Source organism: Lepidochelys kempii, chromosome 22, assembly GCF_965140265.1.
Source record: "Lepidochelys kempii isolate rLepKem1 chromosome 22, rLepKem1.hap2, whole genome shotgun sequence".
Lineage (NCBI taxonomy): Eukaryota > Metazoa > Chordata > Testudines > Cheloniidae > Lepidochelys > Lepidochelys kempii.
In genome coordinates, this window is record NC_133277.1 from 1,688,257 (window position 1) to 1,714,262 (window position 26,006).

Genomic DNA, 26,006 nt, shown 5'->3' on the forward strand with positions numbered 1-26,006 from the left:
GACTCAGAGAAGAGCCATGGTAATAATTAAATGATTTAAAAACCTGCCTTACAGTGATAGATTCCAAGAGCTCAATCTATTTAGCTTAAGAAAGGAAAGATTAAGAGGTGACTTGATGACAGTAAACAAGCCACAAACCTCAAGTACAAGACAATAAGTACCTACATGGTACTCTCTTCAGTCTAAAAGAGAAAGGTAGAACATGATCCAATGGGTGAAAGTGGAAGCTTGACACATTCAGACTGGAAATAAATATCTAATGGTGAGAACAATTAACCAAGGGCCATGGTGGATTCTCTATCGCTGTCAATTTTTAAATCTAGATTGACTGTTTTTCTAAAAGACCTGCTTTAGGAATTATTTTGGGGCAATTCTCTGGCCTGTGTAATACAGGAGGCCAGACTAGATGATCACAATTGTCCCTTCTGGCCTTGGAATCTAAGAATGAAACAATCTTAACTCTAGAGTAACACAATGCAATAACCGTACAATTGCCATTAATGCATACTACAGCTTGGGTTCTCAGATGAGATTAAACTGATTTTTAAAGTAGTTGGGTTTTGATTTTTGTCCTCACTGTGTCATGATGGAGCCTCAAGTGATTTTGCCTTTCCACCTCTGAGTTGTTTCAGGGTTTGTATGTTCTTGGTCCTCTGCTAATACAAATTGCAGTTATTCCTGATTTCTTGAGGATCGCATTTCTTTTGCTTGCAATAGGAGGCTTGTGATTTCTATCTGCATATTACTATGCATTGTTTGTCTCTGTTCAGGAACAGTCAGACTCCTTAGCAATTGATACAAACTATCACAGTGAATAGGAAATGCTCCAAATTTACAGGGCAAAAAGCATGCTGGGCTTTGGCAAATGCTGCCTGCCTAGCCTATTCCATTCCCATTTTAACTGAATGAATGTCGTCATCTAATTACTCTTTGAGAGCTAAACCAGATATATGTGGGGTGGGGGGGGGGAATTAAGCAGATTAGAGCAGGCTGTGTCTTAACTGAGCAATACTAAAGGCTTGTGTTGAAAGAAATTCTGCACTGGTTTATACAAAGGACAATTAAATGTTGCCTTCCCCATCCTCTTTGTAGGGGAAGCCACAGCATGGGGAAGGTCCCTGGCCCAGGTTAACTCTCTCTAAGTTATGTATGATTCCTCATTTTTCATCCTACCATCCTCTGCCTGAAGCAGAGCAAGGAGATACAGCTCATAATCACCCACACTTCAGAAAGAGCCTCTCCTCCAAGGCAAAGCTGCATTCCTACTCTTTTAGATAAACTAAATTCCCAACCAAACTTTAAACCAACGCAAGTACTGACAGGAACAATTGGGAATTGAATTCTCGGCTGCACAGGCCAAATGAGAATACATTCATGTTTCATTTGCCATGGCAGCTAAACCGGCAAATGCTGTTTAGAGGGCCACTGCAGGGTTAAATCCTGAGAAGGCAGACAACTCTAAAAGTTACCCTTTCTGCTACAGCTTTAACCTGGTGCCTTGCAGCACATCTCTATATTCTGTGGAATGGATTTAACAAGAGAGGGCCAGAGCTTGGACCATACTTGGGAGGCCTTAACGGGCCCAATAACCCAGTGCGAAAACAAGAGTCTTCTGACAATATATACCTTGCCTCCAACAGAGCCTCTGAGAACCATGTCTATCTTGAGGGTCCATGGGCTTGGGGCCCACCCCCAGGGGTTGAATTAGGAGAAGTGACAAGTTCAAACACACAAGGGCTGGATCCTGCCATCGGTACATTGAGGAGTACCATGGAAACCCACAGGATTGCTTATAGAGTAAGGCACAGCTCCGTGTGAGTAGGTGTGGCAGAATCAGCTCAGAGTTTGCACTTCCCCATGTGGGTTATTCTTTCCTTGGTGGCCCTGGTCCAAAATGTTTTCAAAATGGTCCAAACTTGGGGGAGGGATAGCTCAGTGGTTTGAGCATTGGCTTGCTAAACCCAGGGTTGTGAGTTCAATCCTTGAGGGGGGCCCTTTGGGATCTGGGGCAAAAATTGGGGATTGGTCCTGCTTCGAGCAGGGGGTTGGACTAGATGACCTCCTGAGGCCCCTTCCAACCCTGATATTCTATGATTCAAGATAAGAGTGAGTAGCACAAAGCAACCTTTTATTATGTTGGCACAAGAGCACCCTCTAGTGGTGGCAGTGTTATTTGGCTCATTGTGACAGGTTTCAGAGCAGCTGCCGTGTTAGTCTGTATTCGCAAAAAGAAAAGGAGTACTTGCGGCACCTTAGAGACTAACCAATTTATTTGAGCATGAGCTTTCATGAGCTACAGCTCATCTGATGAAGTGAGCTGCAGTCATGAAAGCTTATGCTCAAATAAATTGGTTAGTCTCTAAGGTGCCACAAGTCCTCCTTTTCTTTTTGAGGATATCTATGAGCAGATTGTGATTCCCTAAAATTTATTCAATATTTTAATTTGACAGAAGAAAAAGCCAAAATTTTTAGTCTAAGGCCTGATCATGAACTGTATCAATGCTAGAAATTCTAGCTATGTCATGTAAGTGTGATTGCTTACATAAACACCACAACATTGTCTTCTGTAACCTGGAAGGATGAGTGTAAATGTATTTAAAGTTTGGTTTTCATCATGAGACTTCGGAATTCACTTTCCTGTCATGTCAGTAGGAAGTGATTTAGTTGGGGATTGGTTCTTCTTTGAGCAGGGGATTGGACTAGATGACCTCCTGAGGTCCCTTCCAGCCCTGAGATTCGATGATTCTATGATTTTAAGTGATCCCTCACATGGGCATGGAAAGTAAACAGAAAAGAATCAAAGCAAATTCACTGACAAATACAAATGAATATGAAGATACTGCAGTTTTATTTATTACTCTGCTCAACTATAATGGAGGAAGATCAATTTCATGCTCATTTCTTTATCCTGGGCAGCAAACACTGGCGCCAAAATGACTCAATACCAGTGCTGCTCAAAAATTTTCCAACAAAAAAACCTTTTGTCAGATAATATGATTTCGTCAAAATTAATATTTTTCACAGGGTAATGTCAAGTTTGACAAAAATATTCTATTTTCCAAAATGACATTTTGAAATGGAACAAAATGTTTAGTTTCAAAATGTCAATTTGAAATTAAATATTTGGTTTGAATCAACATTTTTGACTTAAATGTCAGGCTATCATCATATGCTACAGAAATACACCATAACAAACATAACGGCAAAGAAAGACAATGCTATCTCCTCATCAAATTTCACCAATCCTTTCTGTGCTAGTTCTTTTCAGAGCTGGTAACTGGTTTTTGCTCCTATTCCTTCACAACTAGTTGAAACTGAGTTGCTGGGAAATATATCTCAGGGACAGTCTAGCAAGGTAAATATGGATGAAACTAGGACTGTGGACCAAAGACTATAAACTCAAATATTTAACAAAAGTGTTCACCAAAGATCAGAACATGATTTACTGTTACACTGATTGGTAACTATGAACTATACATGTATTTGCTACACTGAGTGATACATTTGTACAATATGTGTAGGGCCCTACCAAATTCAGGGTCCATTTTGGTCAATTTCCCGGTCATAGGATTTTAAAAATAGTAAATTTCATTATTTCAGCTATTTAAATCTGAAATTTCACAGTGCTGTAACTGTAGGGGCCCTGACCCAAAGAGGAGTTGTGGGAGGGTCACAAGGTTATTGTAGGGAAGGTTGTGGTACTGCTACGCTTACTTCTGTGCAGCTGGTGGCAGGGCGCTGCCTTCAGAGCTGGGCGCCTGGCCAACAATCACCGCTCTCCAGCCACGGAGCTCTGAAGGCAGCACAGAAGTCAGGGTGGCAAAAGCGCAAGCCCTGTAAGATAACCTCATGACTCCTCTGCAACTCCCTTTGAAAAACATAGGTCTCCCCCATGAAATCTGTGTAGTATAGAGTAAAAGCACACAAAAGACCAGATTTCACAGTCCGTGATGCATTTTCCATGGCCGTGAATTTGGTAGGACCCTAAATATATGATTTGAACTTAAGATTGTCTCTATTTCATATAGATGTATCATATTGCTCATCATATATTAGGTTTTGTGCTCCTTTTATTTTTTCAGTGTTGAATTGTAATCTGTTTTTCTGCTTTTCATTGTTAACCTCCAAGCCAGCCTTTCAAACTGCACAGAAACTGCCTGTTTTCATAGATTTTCTGTTTTCTTGGTGGCTCTGGATTCCTGGATGGCAGCGGCTACACACATTTCCTGGTCTGAGCTGGCTGATTGGAGGACTCACACTTCCTATTGACCATACAGTATTTGCAGCATTGAGGAGCGAGGGTATGGCTCTTGTGGCTGTGCATATCGGGCAAAGTCTAACTCAATATCTGAGCTATCTGAAGCTTCATGGTAACATCTGCCTCAGTGTTGATACATGTAGGTTAACTGCCCTCAAGATGTGCTTTGAGATGTGGATTGAAAAACACCATCAAAGCTTAGTTCAAATGAGTGATTCACCCACTTTAGCACTAAAGCCATACAAAACTACAAATTTCACATGATTTCCAGCTCATATTGATTCAAAACAGTGCCCATTCTTGACCAACAATCTTCAGAGCCTCAGCAAGTCTTTCTGTGAACTTGACCCAGGTGTCCAGGTTGTAACAAACCCACAAATACAGGTCATACATGGCTTCAAGTTTCACTTGTTAGTATTAATACTAGTGATTTTATGGGGTGCCTAGGAGTGCCCATCAAAGATCAGGCCCCTTGTGTTTGCTGCTGTACAGACAAACAAAGAAGACAGTGTCTGCCCCAAGAGCTCAGTGGGACAGACAGGACTCCACAGATAGGCCAAAGAGACAACGGGGAGGGGAGGATGAGATGCAGAGTTTAGCTGGAAGGCTTCTCATTTGCCAGCACAGTGCCAAGCCAGAGGGGGGTGGGCATGTGGCAGAGGTGGGTTGAAGAGGGGTTTAAAGGCAGACAACAGCAGGTTGATGGCTGATGAGTTTTTCGCATGTCTAGTGGGCAGAGTGGAGTCAGTGTGGAGGGGTCTGAGGAAGAAGTATACGGGAGGGTGATCAAGGCTGCCATTCTGGCCGCAGCAAAGACAGGGTCAGTGGCTTGATAAGCTAGTACAGTAACTCCTCACTTAAAGTCGTACCAGTTAACGTTGTTTCGTTATTCGGTTGCTGATCTATTAGAGAACATACTTGTTTAAAGTCTCGTGCAATGTTCCATTATAAGGTTGTTTGGCTCGCCCCACTCAGCGTTCCAGCCAGGGAGCGGGGTTGGGGGCTTGCCTGGAATGCCAGGTGGGTGGAGTGGGGTAAGCCCCCATGCCCCAGACCCTGCTATGCCTCTATCTCAACCAAGCTTTACACTCAACATTGATGAGTACAGTATTAAATTGTTTGTTTAAAACTTATACTGTAAATGTATACAATATCTCTTGCCTGGTGAAAAAAATTCCCTGGAACCTAACCCCACCTATTTACATTAATTCTTATAGGGAAACTGGATTTGCATAACATCGTTTTGCTTAAAGTAGCATTTTTCAGGAACATAACGACAATGTTAAGCAAGGAGTTACTGTAGATCTGATGGGAGGGGCCACACATGAACAGCTCTAAAGGCAAAGAAAAGGAGCTTGCATTTGATGGGGGGCGGGGGGGGACAGCCAGGGGAGAGACACAAAAGGGGGTGATGTGATTGCAGTGGTGAGCCAGGAAGATGCAGCGTGTTTTGAATGAGCTTGAGTGTCAGAGCCAGAGGGAGGAGATGATAGTAGTCAACCAAGAGACAGGGAAGCCAGCACACAAGTCGTAACTGTTGAGCTCCCCAGCACTGTTCAGTGTGAAATGGGAAAAGGGTGAGAAGGAGCATTCTAGTGACTGGTTAAAGATCTTTGGCAACATCTAGGTTTATTGTAAATCCAAATATTCCCAGGTACCTCTGAAGTGCCTACTACTTCCTTTCTTCTGTATCCACCATCACCCAGCCCCGAGCCAGCCTCTCTGTTGCTGTTGCTCAGGGACGTCTGGCTGAGGGCTCCAGGGCCTGGCAGCAATGACAAGCACTAGATTTCAGGGCTAAGTTAACGAAGAAGTGAAGGAATCTTTCACAGCACAGAGAAAGTGCCACTTTGCACTGAGGTGCGTCTGACCTCCCTATGCAGTGCATTGCCAGAGGAAGGGTCACAGAAACAGTAGGGAAGCGTCAGCTTGCCCTGTGCGGGGTTGCTAGAGTGTAGATGGCCTGTGAAGCATTTTCCCCCTTAGCACTGTTATTCAGCTGGCTGCCCGCAGAAAGCGGGGGCATTGGTCATTGCTGCTGGCCCCAGAGAAGGATTTCCCGGTCCGGGAAGTGGTGTCATGACCCCACCACCCTGCTCACTGGTGGCACTGTGCTGGCAGAAGCACTGGCTACATCTTTACCGAGATGCAGCTGCTCCAGCAGTTCCCTCTAGGCCCTGGAGACCTTAGGGCCTTGAGCTGTTCAAAGGCCCCATGCCTCAGCCTCTGCCTCCATTGCAGCCTGAGCCGCTCCCACCACCCCCGGGTGCGCTCATGTTCTCACAAGCCATAATTAAACCAAGGCTGGGCTGAGTTGTGCCTAAAATTCCTAAGAACCTAGGACCTCTATCCAGCGGAACATGAGGCCTTAAAGTCCCTCCAAAGGAGGACAAAACAGAATATGCATAAGTGAGGTGATAAAACAGTAAGTTATTAGCCTGGCTCCTACGGCCAGCGTGATTCAGTCCATAAAGTGGGGGATGAGACAATTACTCTTCATCCTTAGCACACCAGTCAAGAGTCTCACAGCAGATATTTAAAGCTGTACAAAAGTTCAGTGTGCTGAATTACTTTGAAACCACCAAAGCATGCTGGGAGAAATGCTCTCTCACCTCTATGCCTGAGAGCTCCAGGGCTCTAGCTCTGGGGCTGCTCCACAGACCACCTTTCCTGTTAGTAAGTGAATGAGTGAACGCTGCTTTCTGATTATTGGTGTACACTGGTTTTCAACACAGAAGCCTGGTCCCTGTCTACATTAGAGCTTACACTGCAGAATAACCAGTGGAGAACACATGTTCCCACTCTGCACGATCAGGATAACACAAAGAGGTTGGTGGGCATGTCTAGGTAGCTCCCTGCTCAGAGCTGGCGCCTCCTAAGCACTACCAGGATGTCCTCTCTCCTAACCCACACTGCTCTCCCACAGTACCCATGGCAGAGGAGAAGGACGCACAATGTATTGTAGTTGCTCCTTCCAGCAGGAAGGCTTTGTTTCTCCTCCACCAAATAGGCTCTGTTTACACAAGCATTTTTCTTAAAATCTCCTTCCATTGACCTTCTCCTGCGGCAGTTTCATGTCCAGTTGCTGAATTTTAGTGATATCGCAGTGCTCCTAGAGACAGCCTGTGTGCCCAGCACTCAGCTTGAGTAGCGAGGCAAGGGACTGGGAGACAAGTGGCGGCTCCAAAACACGCACAGTCACACACATAAGTTGTTCTTTGTGCCCTCCACTCCGGGCTGCTTCCACTTCAGCCACTGCTCAGACCATCAGTCCTGCTCTTGCTCCCACCACGGCCGAGACGAAAGAACTCGACCAGGGCAGACTTTTTTCGGCTGATACTGTTTGACAGATTTACAGATTTGGGTCAATGGAAACATTTCGTGAATTCCAGTAGATTTCAGAGAACTGTTTCAATCAGAAAAAAAGAAATTTTGGAAACGGCAAGTTTCCAAACTAAAATGTTTGGATCTTCTGGGTTAAATTCACAAGGGGACATAGGGTACGTCTACACATCAATTAAACACCCAGAGCTGGCCCATTGCAGACTCCCCCCACACAGGGTCCCAAAGCTTGGGCTCCAGCCTGAGCCTGCATGTCTACACTGCGGTTTTACATCCTGAGCCCCAGGAGTCGGAGTTGGCGGACATTTAACTGATGTGTAGCCATAACCTTATGCACCCTTTACAAAACCAAGGACACAGGAGTGGCCTGTTATACCCAATAGTCCAGCACTTAGGGGCATCACCTGGCATATAGGAGATCCAGGTTTGAATCCCCATTCTAGAGCAGGGGCTTGGATTCAGGCCTCCCCCCCTCCCCGGAAAATATATTAATTGCCGGTCTAGATTAGAAAATAGAGTGGGTCTCTCTCCTGCTGAAGCTATCCCACTCTGCATAAATAATTAAATATTCAGCAGAGCTGGGACTGGAATTTAAGTGCCCCCATCCAGCTGTGTGCCTTAGCCACTGGGCTCTAGCATCTTTCTCTCTGGCCCACTGAATATTTAGTTATTTTTTGCTTTGCACAGAATGTCTCTGCAGACTTCTGCTTGGACACCTTGAAGTTGGCGCCAACAGGCCAGGTACTTATCTAAGATCTGAAGCAGGGTGTCACTTGTACTTTACTCTTATCTTCTCCAGAAATGAAGACAAATGACAATATCCCTTCATGAGGGGCAGGGAGAAAAAGGAGGTAGAACATGTCCCAAAACTGACCAGCAAGAGCTCTTTCAATATTTTTATAACATTGAGATTGATTTTACACAGAAGAATTGGAGCCTTCAAAGACAAGACTTCAGGCATTTAACTGCAAAGCAGGCGGCTTTGCCAGAGGCTGTGACTGTAAGCCAGCAAAAATCATGACTACAGACCAAAAATGAGACACTGAATGTTGCTTGATTAATCTCTGTCCAAAGAACCCTTCTTTCACTGTTTCCTGCTTTCCAGATGCACCCCTCCATGCTCACATCCCATTTTTGAGTGATTTCCTTCTCTAGATGGGGCATTATGTGGTAAAAGTCTTTTAACGCCACCCCAGAGAGGATGCCACTTAGTTGATCTGCATATTTGCTTTTTTATTCACATGACTCTTCCACAGTAATTCCTCCCCCACCCCCCAACCTCAAACACATCATGACAAAAGCTTCATGTTGAAGTTACTCACTGCTATCTTTGCTACAGAAAGGAACAGCAGCCACTTGTAAATGAGCAGGATTGCGCTCTCCGTGCATACTCTGAGCCGGGACACGCTGCCTGGTGATATTTCAGACCGACACCAGCTGTTAGTGAGCTTCCAGTCAGTCTGCGCCAAGGAGGAATATTTTACTGTCTCTGTGCTGGGGAAGCACTGCACTCAAACTCTTCGCACATGTTCCATGGACTCACTCACCTAGGGACAATGAGCAGGCTCCACCTGGCCTCTGCTTGTCCCCGTACCCAGCACGCCTTCTGCTTGCTAAGCTCTCCTCCCGACTTCAGCCATTGCTCAGGGGCACCTCTGGGGTGTGCCCCACAGATTCTGCATGATCCAGACAGTGAAACTTGACTGTAAAAACAAATCTGAAGGGGTGAGTAGGGTCCCTTGCATTGGCTTCCTACAAATGTAACCCTGAGCACGCGTTGTTAACGTAAGTGATCCCTGCGGCTGTGCTTGCTCAGTCTCAGGAACAGAGCTGGGCAGCCTCAGCTAGACCACCTGACAGGACGCCCTGTCTGATTAGCTGCTGGAGCTAACGGACTGGCTCTTAAGCCCAACGGCAGCTGCAGTTCAGCAGCTGCTCAAAGCATTTACCCACACGCCGTCTTGTTCCCAGCCTTGCTCCCGCCCTGCTCCTGCCTTGCCTCACCCCAGGTAACCCAGCTCTGACCTTTGGCTCCAGTTCTGACTTATGACTTTGGCTCTGACCCTTGGCTCAGGCTCCTGGCCTCTAACTCCAGCTCTGACCCTTGGCTCCGATTCGTGGCTACCGCCTCCATCTCTAACCACTAGCCCTGATCCAGCTGTAAGTAGGCACAACATTGCACGGTTTGAGCGGCCAAAAACCAAAATAACGGAGAAGGGGTCCAGCCTGGTGGCTGGAATGGCTCCCTCTGAGGCTAACAGCTTCCCGCTGGAGATAGTGGGTGTCTTACACACCCTGCAGGTTCCAGCCACCATATCTGACACCAACCTCTACTCTCTATGAGCCGGGGATTCCCCTGCCTGACAAGTTTAACAATGATTGTCACAAATTTTGACAGTTTCTCAATCAGTGCCAGCTTCTATTTCTGCCATGCCCATAGTCATTCCCCACTGACCAGATCGAGGGGGAGGGGAGGGGGCTGATTATCAGCCTGCTGACTAGGGAAGCTCTGTCCACACTCCTGTGCCAGCTTGAGAACTTCATCCAACCTTTGGTGACCCAACATGCAAGGATGCTGCCCAGGCCACCCTGCAGGTGTTGCAGCAGGGGCACCAGCCACTTGCTAAGTATAAGACACAGTTCAGCCTCTTGGTAGCGGACATCCAGTGGAACGAGGCCATAGAGTGCTATTCTTTTTTGCCTCAGCCTAAATGAGGATATCAAAGCTGAGCTGGTGCAGGTGGAGTCCCCATCTGGCCTGCATGCCTTGATTGACCTTAGCAAAAGGTATGATGACTGCTTGACAGAAGCAAAAGGACCTGTCTCCCAGCCCCCTTCAGCCCAGGTGGCTCCAGCCCTGCAATCACCAGCGCTTTCTCTGCCGCCCACACAAATCGATCAGGCTCATCCCCGTGTCTCCAATGTGGGGAAATCTTGATGCCAGAGATGAGGTCTATGCCTATATTGCAGGGAACCAGGACACTGTCTGTCAAGCTGTCCTGCAAGACACAATCTGCGTTCCAATCAGGGAACGCCAGGTCCCAGCCCCAATAGAAGTGCCTGGGTGGGAGTGGTGCTCTCCCCCTCTCTTTGGCACGCAGCACCAGTATCTCTCTGGTGGTACCTTGGCAACAACTAAGTGGGATACAACACACCTTCAACTCCCCTTGAGATCCAACGCTCTACCATGTCCAAGGTCAACCTGCAGGCACTGGTGGACTCAGCTGGAGTGCCTCCAGCAACTTCATGGACTTGGATTTTGTGTGGGTACTGTGACAGAGCTCTTTCCTTGTCTCCATGGGTCCCACATTTCCTGGCAGATTTCACTAGCCTCAGAGGCTCACTGCAACCCTCCACATAACCCTTCTCTCTCTAGAGACAAGGGTCACAGTCTACTGAGCCATTTTAATCATAAGCTAGTGAGGGGGGTGAGGAGAAGCTATCCTCCCTTGCACAGTCATCTGTTGTCACCCAGTCTCAGTGATTAAACAGGGGGGAGGGCAAAGGGGGGAGCCCAGGCCCACCCTCTACTCCAGGCTCCAGCCCAGGGACCCTAATAGTATCAGCTATGGTAGCTGACCTTTTAGAAACATGACACATACAATTCCCTGGGCTACTTCCCCACAGCAGCCCCCACTTCCTCAAGCTCCACTTCACCCTTACCTCAGGGCCTCCTTCCTTGTGCCTGATATGGTGTGTACTGCTCAGCCTCTGCAAAAAAAAAAAAAACCATAACTTCCTCCCAAAGCTCCTGACATGTCCACCCACCTGACTGGCTGGGAGGCTTTTAACTAGTTTCAGCCAGCCCCTGATTGGCTTCAGGTGTCCCAATCAACCTAGCCTTCTCCCTGCCTTCTGGAAAGCTCTTAATTGGCCCCAGGTATCTTAATTGACCAGGAGCAGCTGCCATTTAACTTATCCTGGTACCAGGGATTTGTTTAGCCTGGAGCTAATATATCTCTCTCCCACTACTTTTCTGTAGCCATCTGGCCTTGCCCTGTCACAGTACATAAGATCCAATGCAAGAACTCTCCAGACTTGGGGAAGTCTATCGATGGCTTGCTCTTTTTGTCAGGCCCCATTACCCATCACACTGCCCCCTTGGAAACTGTTACCCTTCAGGGTCACTGAAAGACCCTCCAGTTTGGCTTTATTCAAGTACCAGACTCTCCAGTTGTCCTTAGCATGGCCTGGCTTGCCACCCATGACCCATGCATTTGTTGGCGTGTGGGCACGGTACAGTTCTGCTCCCTGCATTGCCAACACTTTTGTCTCCGACTATGGAAGCCCTCTACTGCTTCATTTGTCTTCCCTGAGATTCTGAGTCTAAGCAGGTTAATCCATGAGGAGTCTCAGCACCCCCTGTGGCTACTTCCATTGCCTTTGTGATACCTCTTAAATAAAAGCCCTTTGCCAAGGTGTTCAACAGAAAGAACTTGGACACCTTGCTGCCCCATCACAGCTATGACTGTCCCATTGACCTCTAGCCTGAAGCTGAAATTCCTTTTGACCACATCTATTCCCATTTGGAGTCTGAACTGCAGGCTCTCCATGACTACCGCCAGGAAAAGCTACAAAAGGGGTTTATCCATCCTTCCACTTCTCCGGACGGGGCTCCAATTTTCTTTGTTAAGAAAAAGGATGGCTCTCTAAGGCTTTGTATTGACTGCAGGGCATTAATCAGGGCTACTGTTAAAATCGATACTTCCTCCCCCTCTTTAACAAGCTTTTCAAAAGACCCCACTCCACCAAGGTTTTTACTAAACTGGACCTTTGCAGAGCGTATAATTTTGTCCAGATTAAAAAGTAAGATGAATGGTAGGGACACTTTGAATATTTGTCCATGCCATTCAGCCTGTGCAATCTCTCAGAGACTTTTCAGTACTTCCTAAAAAAATCTTCAGGGATATGCTAGATTGCTGTTTAGTCATTTATCTTCATGACATCCTAATCTTTTCTGACATTCACACTCTCCACAATCATTATGTATGCAGAAATACTGCACCAACACTATTGACATGCGAAACCCAAAAAATGAACGTTTGACCAGGATACGATAGAATTCCTTGGCTACATTATCTCTCTCAAGGCGCTAACCATGGATCCAGGCAAGGCAGTGGCCATATGCAACTGGGCCATACAAAAGGGGCATCCATGGGGTACAACAATTCTTAGGCTTTGCTAGCTGTTCATCAAGGGGTTCATAGAATCATAGAGTATCAGGGTTGGAAGGGACCTCAGAAGGTCATCTAGTCCAACCCCCTGCTCAAAAGCAGGACCAATCCCCAATTAAATCATCCCAGCCAGGGCTTTGTCAAGCCTGACCTTAAAAACTTCTAAGGAAGGAGATTCCACCACCTCCCTAGGCAACACATTCCAGTGTTTCACCACCCTCCTAGTGAAAAAGTTTTTCCTAATATCCAACCTAAACCTCCCCCACCGCAACTTGAGACCATTACTCCTTGTCCTGTCCTCTTCCACCACTGAGAATAGTCTAGAACCATCCTCTCTGGAACCACCTCTCACGTAGTTGAAAGCAGCTATCAAATCCCCCCTCATTCTTCTCTTCTGCAGACTAAACAATCCCAGTTCCCTCAGCCTCTCCTCATAAGTTATGTGTTCCAGACCCCGAATAATTTTTGTTGCCCTTCGCTGGACTCTTTCCAATTTATCCACATCCTTCTTGTAGTGTGGAGCCCAAAACTGGACACAGTACTCCAGATGAGGCCTCACCAATGTTGAATAGAGGGGGACGATCACGTCCCTCGATCTGCTCGCTATGCCCCTACTTATACATCCCAAAATGCCATTGGCCTTCTTGGCAACAAGGGCACACTGCTGACTCTCATCCAGCTTCTCATCCACTGTAATACCCAGGTTCCTTTCTGCAGAACGGCTGCTTAGCCAGTCAGTCCCCAGCCTGTAGCTGGCTCATATCCAGCTTCTCGTCCACTGTCACCCCTAGGTCCTTTTCCGCAGAACTGCTGCCTAGCCATTCGGTCCCTAGTCTGTAGCTGTGCATTGGGTTCTTCCGTACTAAGTGCAGGACCCTGCACTTATCCTTGTTGAACCTCATCAGATTTCTTTTGGCCCAATCCTCCAATTTGTCTAGGTCCCTCTGTATCCTATCCCTGCCCTCCAGCGTATCTACCACTCCTCCCAGTTTAGTATCAACCGCAAATTTGCTGAGAGTGCAATCCACACCATCCTCCAGATCATTTATGAAGATATTGAACAAAACCGGTTCATCCTAGGCGTTGCTACAGGCTGTACATCAAGGGGTTTTTCAATCTACTTGTTCCTCTGACTGCACTGCTATGAAAGGGAATCTGGTTCACCTGCTCCTCAGAAGAGCAAGCTGTGTTTGATCAACTAAAAGAGAAATTCACCACTGCACCCATCCTTATCCACCCAGACCCCACAAAACTGTTTACAATGGAAGCTGACATGTCCAATTTGCCATAGGGGCAACAATGTCCCAGCTGGCAGATCCTCATGGTCAACTTCACCCCTGCGCCTTTCACTCTCATAAACTGGCCCCAGCAGAAAAGAATTATGATATATGGGACAAGGAACTCTTTGCTATCAAGGCTGCATTTGCAGAATGGCATCATCTACTGGAGGAAGCCAGGTTCCCCATCCAGGTTTTCAAAGATAATAAAAACCTGGAGTATCTCCAAACAGCCATGACCCTTAACCAACACCAGACCCGCTGTTCCCTCTTCTTTGCCCGCTTTGACTTTGTAGTTACCTATCACCTGGGAGCAAGAAATGGGAATATTGATACCCTGTTCAACAAGGACAAGAATGGTGAAGACCTGGAACCTAATAAGCTCACTGTTACTGAAGCCGAGTAGTAACTGTGGCTCACAGTCCTGAGTGACCCAAGCAAGATGTCACAACCACAACGGCGGTATCTATGTCCCGGAGGAACATCCATGGTTATGTAATAGAATGCTACTTGCTGGGCACTTCGGCTACCTCAAATCCTGGAGCCTAATCTTGAGGAGTTTCTGGTGACTGGGCTTGCAAGCCTGGTGGCTGGGCTGGGTTCAGTCAAGAACTACATAAGATCCTGCAGCCTTTGCACCCGGACTAAACGCCCATGCTCAAACTTCTCCAGCCCTTGCCCATTCCATCTCAGCCATGGACTCTTATCTCCATTGACTTTATTGTGGAGCTGCCATGTTCCTAGTAGCATATAGCTATACTAGTCATGGCCCATCTCCTAACCAAGATCCCCTGCCATGCCAACTCTACTGCCCAGGAAATGGCTTGCCTTTTCCTGGGGAACATTTTTCATCTCCCCGGATTGCCAACATGCACCATGTCAAACCACGGTCCTCGTTTTGCTTCCCAGTTCTAGTGGGCATTTCTAAGGCTTCTGAGGATGGAGCCACTCTTCTCATCTACCTATCATCCATACACCATGGGCAGATTGAGCGGGTTAACCAGATTCCTGGGCAATACCTTGGCTGCCTTCTGAATTATCATCAGGACAACTGGTTGTCTATGCTTCCATATGCCAATTTGCTTATAATAATGCCACCCATGCCTCAACCCAGCAAAGCCAGCAGGACCACCAATATCAGAGCCCTTTGGCACATCCAAACTGCAATTTACCCAGGTCTCTGAAGATTAACTCCATGTTTCATGTCTCTCTCCTGAAGCCCCTTCCCATACCATTCCAGCCCTCTGCCTGCAGTGGTCCATGGACAAGATGAGTACATTGTGCAACAAATCCTCAACTCCCGATGTGTTGGGGACAACTGCCATACTTGGTGGCCTGGGAGGCTTATGGCCAGGATGAATGGTCCTGGGAAATGGCAGAGCACATCCATGCCCCAGATCTGCTGCACGCTTCTCACAGCGTCTACCCTGAGATGTTGGGTCTGGGGGCATCCTTGAAGGGGGTACAGTCAGGAATAAAGTCCTGCCACTGTGCCAGCTCAGTCTCCTGGCAGCCTAATGAACAGAGCTGGGCTCCATCAGCTAGACCACCTCATGGAATGCTCTGTCGGGTTGGCTGGGGGAGCTAGCAAGCTTGCTCGTATGTCCAGCAGCAGCAGTTCAGCAGCTGTTCAAAGCATTTGCTACATCTCAGACCCAGCCCTACTCCTGCCCTGGCCCCAGCCTTGCTTTAGTCCAGGTAACCTGGGTCTGACCCTTGGTTCCAATTCCTGACATGTACCTTTTGGCTCTGACCCTTGGCTCTGGCACCTGGCCTCTGACTTGTTCTGCTCTTTGGCTCCGATTCCTAGCTACTATCTCTGGCTCCAACCACTAGACACAACTGCCCATGCCCCACTCCCTGACACATGCTCATATATTGATGGGAGGGAGTACCTGGGCCATGCTTTCTGCAAGTGTTCACACTAAGTGCCTGATAGTTCTGTTCAACCAGACAGGGAACAGAAACAACACAACGTGGCACATGAGGGCACTGCCACCTAAGCCTCACATCTGAAGTTAGGCCAAGCTCCGATTACACGGAATTCATACCAAGTTTTGTTGAATAACTGTAAATAACTAATACATGTGAGAAAAGGACATGGAGTTTCTGGGCAATCCCAGAGCTGAAATCCACCAAACATATTACTAGGCCCACAGCCCTAGTCAGAAGTCATTATCACCAATGAAGGGCCCTTGATTTTGGAATTCTGCACTGCCCTTTGCTCCGACAGCCCAACGGTCTCACAGCCTGGGCACACCTTGTGCCCTACCCAGGTGCAAGGAACAGAAACTTCACAGGCGTGTCTCCCACCTTCCTCAGGGAAGGGGGCTCCGATGCCTCCACAATATCAATAGCTCTTCTGGGCAGAGGCATCTCCCCACAGACTTGGCTCCCCATAGAGCTATGGGGCGGAGGCAAGGATAGCAGTGAGTGGAGCTGGTGCGATGGTTCATATCCCTGCACCAGCCCAGACTGTGCTGTCCATCCCATGTAACTGCCCAGGGATCCTGGGGGCCCTGTGAGATCCTGAGAGACCTCCAGGCGAACGGCTGTGGCCTCCTGTGATCCCCCTGGTGCTGCCAGGCTTGGGGGTAGGCCCTGCAGCCGTTTCTGTGAGAGGACGAGCCCTGCCCCGCTCCCTGTGGGATGACATGGGTGATCTCCCTGAAGGCATCAGCAGAGCTTTCCTCCTGTGGATCCCCCTCCAGGGCTCTTCCCTCACAGAAGGGGTGATCTGGGACACAGAGATGCAGCGATACGCCCCAGGGCAAACAGGGAGCTGGTGGCAGAGACCAGATATAGCGATATGGCCCAGTACAGCACCTTATACATGGTATCCATCTTCAACCTACAGGATGGGTGTATTTCTGACCCCTGCTCCTGCCCCACAGAACACAGCTCCGCATGGGATTCCCAGGGGGTGTGGAGCCAGGACTGCTGACTTACCCCATCCCCATTTCCTTACCCACTATTTTGGTAGGGTAGCAGTCTGCACAGATTGAAACCCTCTGACCAGGATGAAAGGAACAACAGGAGCTTTGGATACCACAGATCATATACAAGCTGCAATATCACTTGACCTTGGAATGAAGCAGCTCCACAATACATCTCTCCAGGTTCTCCACAGAGCCCTACACTAGGAATACTCCCTGTTCACTTCAGATACAAAGGCCATCTCCCCACTCAGCTGTGCTACCCCCATGACCGAAGCTCCAGGGAGGGAGCAGGCCCGGGGCAATTCCACGGGTGGAGCCAGCAGGGGTCAAACCATTAATGCCAGGAGAGTCCCCCTGAAAAAATGGCTCTTTTTAAAAGTCTCTAAAGTGGAAATTGATCCCTCCACACCCACTGCCCCAGCACCCTCTGCACTCAACAGCACCATATCCACTGACTGCAGTGGAATAGCTCTGGGCCCCTTCAGGTATGTGGGCACCAAACTTGGCCACAGAATCACAGACTATCAGGGTTGGAAGAGACCTCAGGAGGTCATCTAGTCCCACCCCCTACTCAAATAGGACCAACCCCAACTAAATCATCCCAGCCAGGGCTTTGTCAAGCCGGGCCTTAAAATCCTCTAAGGATGGAGATTCCACCACCTCCCTAGGTAACCCATTCCAGCGCTTCACAACCCTCCTAGTGAAATAGTGTTTCCAAATATCCAACCTAGACCTCCCGCACTGCAACTTGAGACCATTGCTCCTTGTTCTGTCATCTGCCACCACTGGGAACAGCCAAGCTCCATCCTCTTTGGAACCCCCTTCAGGTAGTTGAAGGCTGCTATCAAATCCCCCCTCACTCTTCTCTTCTGCAGACTAAATAACCCCAGTTCCCTCAGCCTCTCCTCGTAAATCATGCGCCCCAGTCCTCTAATCATTTTTGTTGCCCTCCGCTTGACTCTCTCCAATTTGTCCACATCCTTTCCATAGTGGAGGACTCAAGACTGGATGCAATAACTCCAGGTGTGGCCCTCTAGTGCCAAATAGAGGGGAATGATCACTTCCCTCAATCTGCTGGCAATGCTCCTACTAATGCAGCCCAATATGCCATTAGCTTTTGTCTCATATCCAGCTTCTCATCTACTGTAATCCCCACTTTTGACTCATATCCAGCTTCTCATCTACTCTAATCCCCCTGTCCTTTTCTGTAGAACTGCCGCTTAGCCAGTCAGTCCCCAGCCTGTAGCAGTGCATGGGATTCTTCCGTCACAAGTGCAGGACTCTGCATTTGTCCTTGTTGAACCTCATCAGATTTCTTTTGGCCCAATCCTCCAATTTGTCTAGGTCCCTCTGTATCCTATCCCTACCCTCCAGCGTATCTACCTCTCCTCCCAGTTTAGTGTCATCTGTGAACTTGCTGAGGATGCAATCCATCCCATCATCCAGATCATTAATGAAGATATTGAACAAAATCGGCCCCAGGACCGACCCCAGGGGCACTCCGCTTGATACCAGCTGCCAACTAGACATGGAGCCGTTGATCACTACCCGTTGAGCCCGACTGGCCCATAGCTCAGTGTTGCTCCCCTATCTGAGCTAGCAGATGGCAGCAGGGGCACCAGGAGTACAGCACAAACTATGATGATCAGAGAGGAGCTGTGTCCCTGTGCTACCAGTGCCCGGTGCCCTGTTACTGGGAGCGGTGGGGGGTGTCCATATAAACAGTCTTTTGCTATGAAGCTGTCAATCTTGGAAGCTGTGCCACTTATTGCAAACTGACAAGAGAATATTTCTATCTCTTTCCGTTTTTACAAAGTAATTTTTTTTTAAATAGGAGATTGGTCATTGTAGTGAATCCATTTTCTGTTATAAGAGTCTCAGTACAGAGAGCCACTGACACACTCATTAACCTTGACCCCTTCCCTAGATTACGTCTCCCCAAATTTCTCCTTGGCAATCACTCACTTGACATCCCCTTCTCTTGCTCTGCTCTTCGAGCACCTGCAAGCTATGAGACAATAGTACAAACTCAGCCCTGAGCCATACAAAGCACCTGGGTGCGGGTTCCTTCTGTCAGGAGGTGCATAGCAAAGCCAGAGTTGAAAAACTGTATTGGGAATAGTGCAATTATCTCGTCTCACCACATTTCTCAGCCCTGACTGAGGTTTAATTAAAGCCAAGTAAAAACACAGAGGAGAATCACTATTTCAGATATCACCCCACTGCATGCTGCTAAAAAGGAAAACCTTCATCACAGACTTTTCAACTTTTTAATTTACTGAGAGAACTTTCCAGTTCAGCTGGATATTATTCCTTTATAACATTTCCTTTAAAGAATATATATATATATATATATTAGCTAATCCTCCATAATCTCCTTGAGTTGCACTTAAAACACAGTTTCTAGCATGTGACCTTTTCACAAAAAGCTGTTCCTATGGCAACGGCATTGTTTGATTCAGTCAAGAGAAAAATACTGCATGAAAACGTATTTATTTTTGCTTAATTTGATGTCATATTTACCACTGATACATGCTGATGGTGTACCAGGGCTCAGCTGCTAGGCCAGCTCCCCAGTACCAGTCAGAGCCATATCCAATGGGAAAGCAAGGAACACACGAGAAAATCTCGACCATAACAAAGAACCATAGAGTTTGAGGCCAGAAGGGACCATTCTAATCTTTTAGTCTGACCTCCACAGGCCAGCCCAGTGATTCCTGCATCAAACCCAATAAACTTGTGTTTGAGTTAGAATTGCTCTTCCAAAGACATCCAGTCTCAATTTAAAGACTCCAAGCAACAGAGAACCACTGCATCCTTAGCTATGTTGTTCTGTAGTGGGACAGTCACCCCGCTCCGGCTCAGAAGGGGTTAAAAGCCAGCCCTTGGAGAGGCCCGGGGCTGAGAGAAAAGCCTAGGCTCATTGGGGGAAGCAGCCACAGCTGGGGCCATGCCCCAATCAGGCCACAGCAGGCCCTATAAAAGGGCTGTGAGCCAGGAGCTTAGCAGACTCTCTCTAGCTTTTGAGAGAGAAGGACTGGCTGCCTGGGAGGAAAGGTGGAGTGGAGTGGAGTGGAGTGGAGTGGAGTGGAGTGGAGTGGAGTGGAGTGGAGTGGAGTGGAGTGGAGTGGGGCGGGGCGGGGCGGGGCGAGGCGGGGCGGGGCGGGGCGAGGCGGGGCGGACTGGAGCGGGGCGGGGCGGGGCGGGGCTGGGCTGGGCTGGGCTGGGGAAAGGCCAGAGGAGCTGGGGAGCTCCAGTCTGGAAAACTGCCAGGCTGCAGGCCTTGCTAAAGGCCAGGAAAGGTACTGGAGCTACAGAGGGGTAGCCAGAGAATAGGCAGAGGCAGCCGGTCCTACCCCCCTTGCCAATGATGAGTGGCCATTACAGATGGCAGTCTGCCCCAGTGAGCGGGGACTAGATGGTGACTGGCAGTAGCCACTGAGGCAAGGTAGGGATAGAGGGTTGGGGGTTCCCCTGGGTGGGGAGACCCAGATTGTGGGTTACTGCTGGGGGCAGAACCCTGAGGGAGAGGGGGACTGGGGGCCGGGAGGGTCACGGGGGCCAGCGGCAGGTGAGAGACCGGCCTGCAGAGGGCGCTCCTTAGGCTGGAGAGCTAATTCCCAGGATGACCAGCAGGCGGTGCCGCACCGGTGAGTCACTGCCTCACTACATGTTCCCATGGTTAATTACTCTCCTTGTGAAACATTTCTGCCTTATTTCCCGTCCGAACTTGTCTAGCTCCAACGTTCCAGAAACGAAACTGGAAAAGTTTCAACCTATTTGGTGCGGTAAACATGGTCTAGAGGGCCTCTGACACGACGCGTGCTTCTCTACTTGCCAGAGGCCAATTTCTCCCCTCCCCACACACCACAAATTCCCACCACAAAAGGGGTGCCAGAAGGCATCCCACTCTCTCTTCCCCAGACCAGGTGATAGGAATCTGAGCATGGGATAGTATCACGTTAGCTGGGAGACTGTGGGGAAGCCCTGGCTTTTCTGTCCCACCAGCCTTCTGTAAGGCTAAGATTTTGCCATGGATATTTTTAGTAAAAGTCACAGACAGGTCACAGGCAATAAACAAAAATTCACGGAAGCCATGACCTGTCTGTGACTTTTGCTGCTGCGGCTCCATGGTTTCCCCCACCACCACGGTGGCTGGGAGCTGTGGGGTTCCCCCTCTGCCCCACGGCAGCTGGAAATGGCAGTGTGGCCCTCTGCCCACAGTGGCTGGGAGCTGCAGGGTGACCATAAGAAAATGGGACACACCCAGCCATAGGTGTGGACTTCCCCTCTACCCCGTGGGTGCCTGCCCCTGACCCACCCTTGCCCCGCCCCAATCCTACCCCCTTCCCTCAAGTCCCTGCCCCGCCTCTTTACCGCCTCCTCCCCCAAGCGCGCCACATCCCCACTCCTCCCACTCCCTCCCGGAAAGTCCTAAGCACTGCCAAACATCGGGTTAGGCGACAGGTGGGAAGCGCTGGAAGGGGGAGGAGCAGGGATGCGGCACGCTCAGGGGAGAAGACGGCGAGGAGGGGGTAGGGGTGGCGGGAGTTTGGCTGCCGATGGGTGCAGAGCACCCACTAATTTTACCCTGTGGGTGCTGCAGCCCTGCAGCACCCACAGAGTTGGCGCCTATGCCCCCAGCCACTCGCCTGAGGCGTCCTCCTCTCACCCCCGCCCCATGCAAGGCTGTCACCCATCGCTGGAACCCTGAGGAGGGCCCCCTCAGTAGTCTGTCATCTGTTGTTGTACTCTTGCTGTAACCCTGTTGCCTGTCGCTGCTGTCACCAAAACCCTGCCAGGGCCCTGCTGGCTGCCAGCTCCAGAGTCCTGCAGCCCCTGGGGCTGAAGCAGAGAATGTCACAGAGGTCTCCAGAGGTCACGGATTCCGTGACTTCCATGACCTCCATGACATAAACGTAGCCTTATCGATAAGCAATATGCCTCAGCCTGAAACTCACTGCCCTCTTCATATCTGCCTAAATTCCAGGTTAAAGTCAAATGCATCCACAGCTGGAGGCTGCAAGATCTTATACTGATCTCCGCATTTCAGGAGGTGGAACACAGTGATGTCCCCAGCCACTTCTCTCCTGGTGAAATGTGTTACGATTGAGTGCGAGACTTGTATACGTGGCTTAACATATACATTTAATAATGGTGTGAATAGCCATTGGAACAGCTTACCAAGGGATGTGATAAATTCATTATCACATGGAGTCTTTTTAAATCAAGACTCCATCTGTTCTCGCTCAATTACAAGTTACTGGGCTCATTAGTGTCATTATAGAATCATAAAAGTGTAGGACTGGAAGGAACCTTGAGAGGTCGTCCAGTCCAGTCCCCTGCACTCAAGCCAGGACTACATATTATCTAGACCATCCCTGACAGGTGTTTGTCTAACTTGCTCTTAAAAATCTCCAATGATGGAGATTCCACAACCTCTCTAGGCAATTTATTCCAGTGCTTAACGATTCTGGCAGTTAGGAATTTTTTCCCAATGTCCAACCTAAACCACCCTAGCTGGAATCTAAAGCCATTGCTTTTAGTCCTAGCCTCAAAGGTTAATGAGAACAACTTTTTGCCCTCCTCCTTGTAACAAATATTTTATGTACTTGAAATCTGTTATGTCCCTCCTCAATCTTCTCTTCTCCAGACTAAACAAACTCAGTCCTTTCAATCTTCCCTCATACATCATGTTTCCTTGACCTTTAATCATTTTCGTTGCTCTGCTCTGGACTTTCTCCAGTTTGTCCACATCTTTCCTGAAATGTGGCACCCAGAACTGGACACAATACTCCAGCTGAGACCTAATCAGTGCGGAGTAAAGTGGAAAAATTACTTCTTGTGTCTTGCTTACAAGACCCCGGCTAATGCATCCCAGAATGATGTTCACTTTTTTTTGCAACAGCGTTACACGGTTGTCTCATATTTAGATTGTGATCCACTGTACAAGTAGTTCTCAGCCAGGGGTACGTGTACCCCTGGGGGTACATACAGGTCTTCCAGGGGGTACATCAACTCATCTAGATATTTGCCTTGTTTTGCAACAGGCTACATAAAAAGCACTGGCCAAGTCAGTACAAACTAAAATTTCATACAGACAATGATTTGTTTATACTGCTCTATATACTATACACTGACATGTAAGTACAAAATTTATATTCCAATCAATTTATTTCATAATTATATGGTAAAAATGAGAAACTAAGCAATTTTTCAGTAATAGTGTGCTGTGACACTTTTGTATTTTTATCTGTGATTTTGTAAGCAAGTAGTTTTCAAGTGAGGTGAAATAAGACAAATCAGACTTCTGAAAGGGGTACAGTAGTCTAGAAAGGTTGAGAAGTACTGCATTATAACCCCCAGATCCCTTTCCATAGTATCCTTTCTAGGACGTCATTTCCCATTTTGTACGTGTACAATTGATTGTTCCTTCCTAAGTGGAGTTCTTTGCATTTGTCCTTATTGATTTTCATCCAGTTTACTTCAGACCATTTCTTCAGTTTGTCCAGCTCATTTTGAATTTTAATCTTATCCTCCAAAGCACTTGCAACCCCTCCCAGCTTGGTATCATCCACAAACTTTATAAGTGTACTCTCTATGCCATTATCTAAATCACTGATGAAGACCTTGAACAGAACTGGACTCAGGACTGATCCCTGCAGTACCCCACTTGATATGCCCTTCCAGATTCACTGTGAACCACTGATAACTACTCTCTGGAAACGGTTCTCCAACCAGTTATGAACCCACCATTTAGTAACTCCATCTAGGCTGTGTTTCCCTAGTTTGTTTATTAGAAGATCATGTGAGACAGTACAATAACTGGAACTCTGAACCACAGAAACTTTGCAACCTGCCTGCAACAATATCTAGGGTGAAAAATACTATTTCCAACCAATTTCTTTACTGAAACTAGCTTAGTTTGAGTGTTTGATTTCATTTGCTTAGTAATCTGCTTTGTTCTGTCTGTACTGCCCTTTTACCACTTAAAATCTGCCTTTTATAGTTAATAAAATTTGTTCTGTTTATTATTAAACCCAGTTTCTGTAACTTCTACGGGGGGGGGGCAAGAAGTGTGCATACCTCTTTCCACATTGAGGGAGGAACAAATTTCATAAAACCTTTGGGTTTATACCCCTTAAAAGGAGTGAGCACCAGAATGTTGGAGCAAGTCCTTAAACTGAGTCTTCCCAGAGTTTATCTGCAGCTGCGTGTGACCCTGCCTGTGTGTGTGTGTTAGAGGAGGCTTTAATAGCCTGGCTCAGCAAGACAGGTTAAAGAGGGCCCATGCTGTCAGAATAGGTAGACTCAGTGGTATCTCAGCACATCAGGTGGCTTCCTAGGGGGCATAGCCCGTCACAGAACCCAATTATAGTTTTGGCCTTCACAACATCCCCTGGCAACGAGTTCCACAGGTTGACTGTGTGTTGTATGAAGAAGTACTTCCTTTTGTTTGTTTTTATATTTGTTGCCTATTAATTTAATTGGATAACCTGGATCTTCTGTTATGCAAAGGCATAAATAACACTTCCTTATTCGCTGTCTCCGCACTGTTCATGATTTTTATAGTCCTCTATCATATCCCCCCTTAGTCGTCCCTTTTACAAACTGAAAGGTTCCAATCTTATTAATCTCTCCTTCTCTGCACCTTTTCCAATTCTAATATATTTTTTGAGATGGGACAACCAGAACTGCATGCAGTATTCAGCATGTGGGCGGACCATGGATTTATATAGTGGCATTGTGTTATTTACTGTTTATTATCTATTAACCCAGGGGTGGGCAACCTTTTCAGAAGGGGTGGGCCGAGTCTTCATTGATTCACTTTAATTTAAGGTTTCGCATGCCGGTAATACATGTTAACATTTTTAGAAGGTCTCTCTCTACAAGTCTGTATATTATATAACTAAACTATTGTTTATGTAAAGTAAACAAGGCTTTCAAAATATTTAAGAAGCTTCATTTAAAATTAAATTAAAATGCTGATCTTATGCCGCTGGCCTGCTCAGCCTGCTGCCAGCCTGGGGTTCCATTCACCTAGGCTGGCAGCAGGCTGAGCGGGGCCTGCGGCCGGGACCCCGGCTGGCAAGGGGCAGCCAGAACCCCAGACCGGCAGTGGGCTGAGCAGGGCTGGTGGCCGGGTCCCCAGACTGGCAGTGCACTGAGCGGATCAGCCCGCTGCCACTCAGCCCACTGCCGGTTTGGGGTTCCATCCGCCAGCTCCTGCCAGCCAGGGTCCTGGCTACTGGCCCCACTCAGCCCGCTGCCGGTCTGTGATCCCAGCCCTGCCCACATAGAGTAGGTACCTACTTGCTCCCTGGTTCTAGCCCATTCTCTTCCTCTCTCTGCACTGAGCTGAGGGTGGGAGTGAAGGAGCAGGCTGGGGGTTGAGATGTAGGGTGTTGCCAGGAGCTAGAATGAGGGAGGGGGCTCAGGGTTGGGGCAGGAGGTTTGGGGGTGGAGCGCTTACCTGGGCAGCTCCCATTTGGTGCGAGGGGTGCAGGTGGGAATGTGGGGGGAGGGGTGCAGGAGCTCCTGTTTGGTGCTTAGGGTGGGGGTGGGAATGTGGGGGGTGCAAGAGTCAGGGCATGGGGTGTGGGGGGGCTGGGGGTGTGTGAGGAGGGTGCGGGAGTCAGGGCAGAGGGCTCGGGGCATGTATTGGGGTGTTGGAGTTAGGGCTGGGGGGGTGCAAGAGTCAGGGCATGGGGTGTGGGGGGGCTGGGGGGTGTGTGAGGAGGGTGCGGGAGTCAGGGCAGAGGGCTCGGGGCATGTATTGGGGTGTTGGAGTTAGGGCTGGGGGGGTGCAGGGGTCAGGACAGAGGGCTGCGAGTGTGTGTTGGGGTGTAGAGGTCAGGGCGGGGGGTGCAGGGGTCAGGGCAGAGGGCTGGGTGTGTGAGAGGAGGGTGCAGGGGGTGTGGGCTAGGGTCCTGGGGGTGCTCCCTGCCCAAAGCGGGTCACGGCAGGGGGCTGGAAGGGATATGCCCTGATTCCTACTCCCTTCCCCAAGGCCCCG

General features: G+C 48.4%; 1 protein-coding gene across 12 annotated transcripts in view; it reads right to left on the minus strand.

The window, feature by feature from the left end:
* The window catches only part of PKNOX2 (PBX/knotted 1 homeobox 2), a 691,764-nt gene that overhangs the window by 467,698 nt on the left and 198,060 nt on the right, over positions 1-26,006 (minus strand). For 7 of the 12 annotated variants that reach the window (XM_073320715.1, XM_073320717.1, XM_073320702.1 and 4 more), the window contains one exon: positions 11,264-11,311. The exons of 3 other annotated variants lie outside the window; for them this stretch is intronic. The gene's annotated coding sequence lies outside the window, so the exon portion shown is untranslated. Of the gene's footprint in view, positions 1-9,147; positions 9,189-11,180; positions 11,201-11,263; positions 11,312-26,006 lie in introns of those variants that run through there. 2 more of the 12 variants (XM_073320713.1, XM_073320711.1) reach the window with 2 other exon arrangements.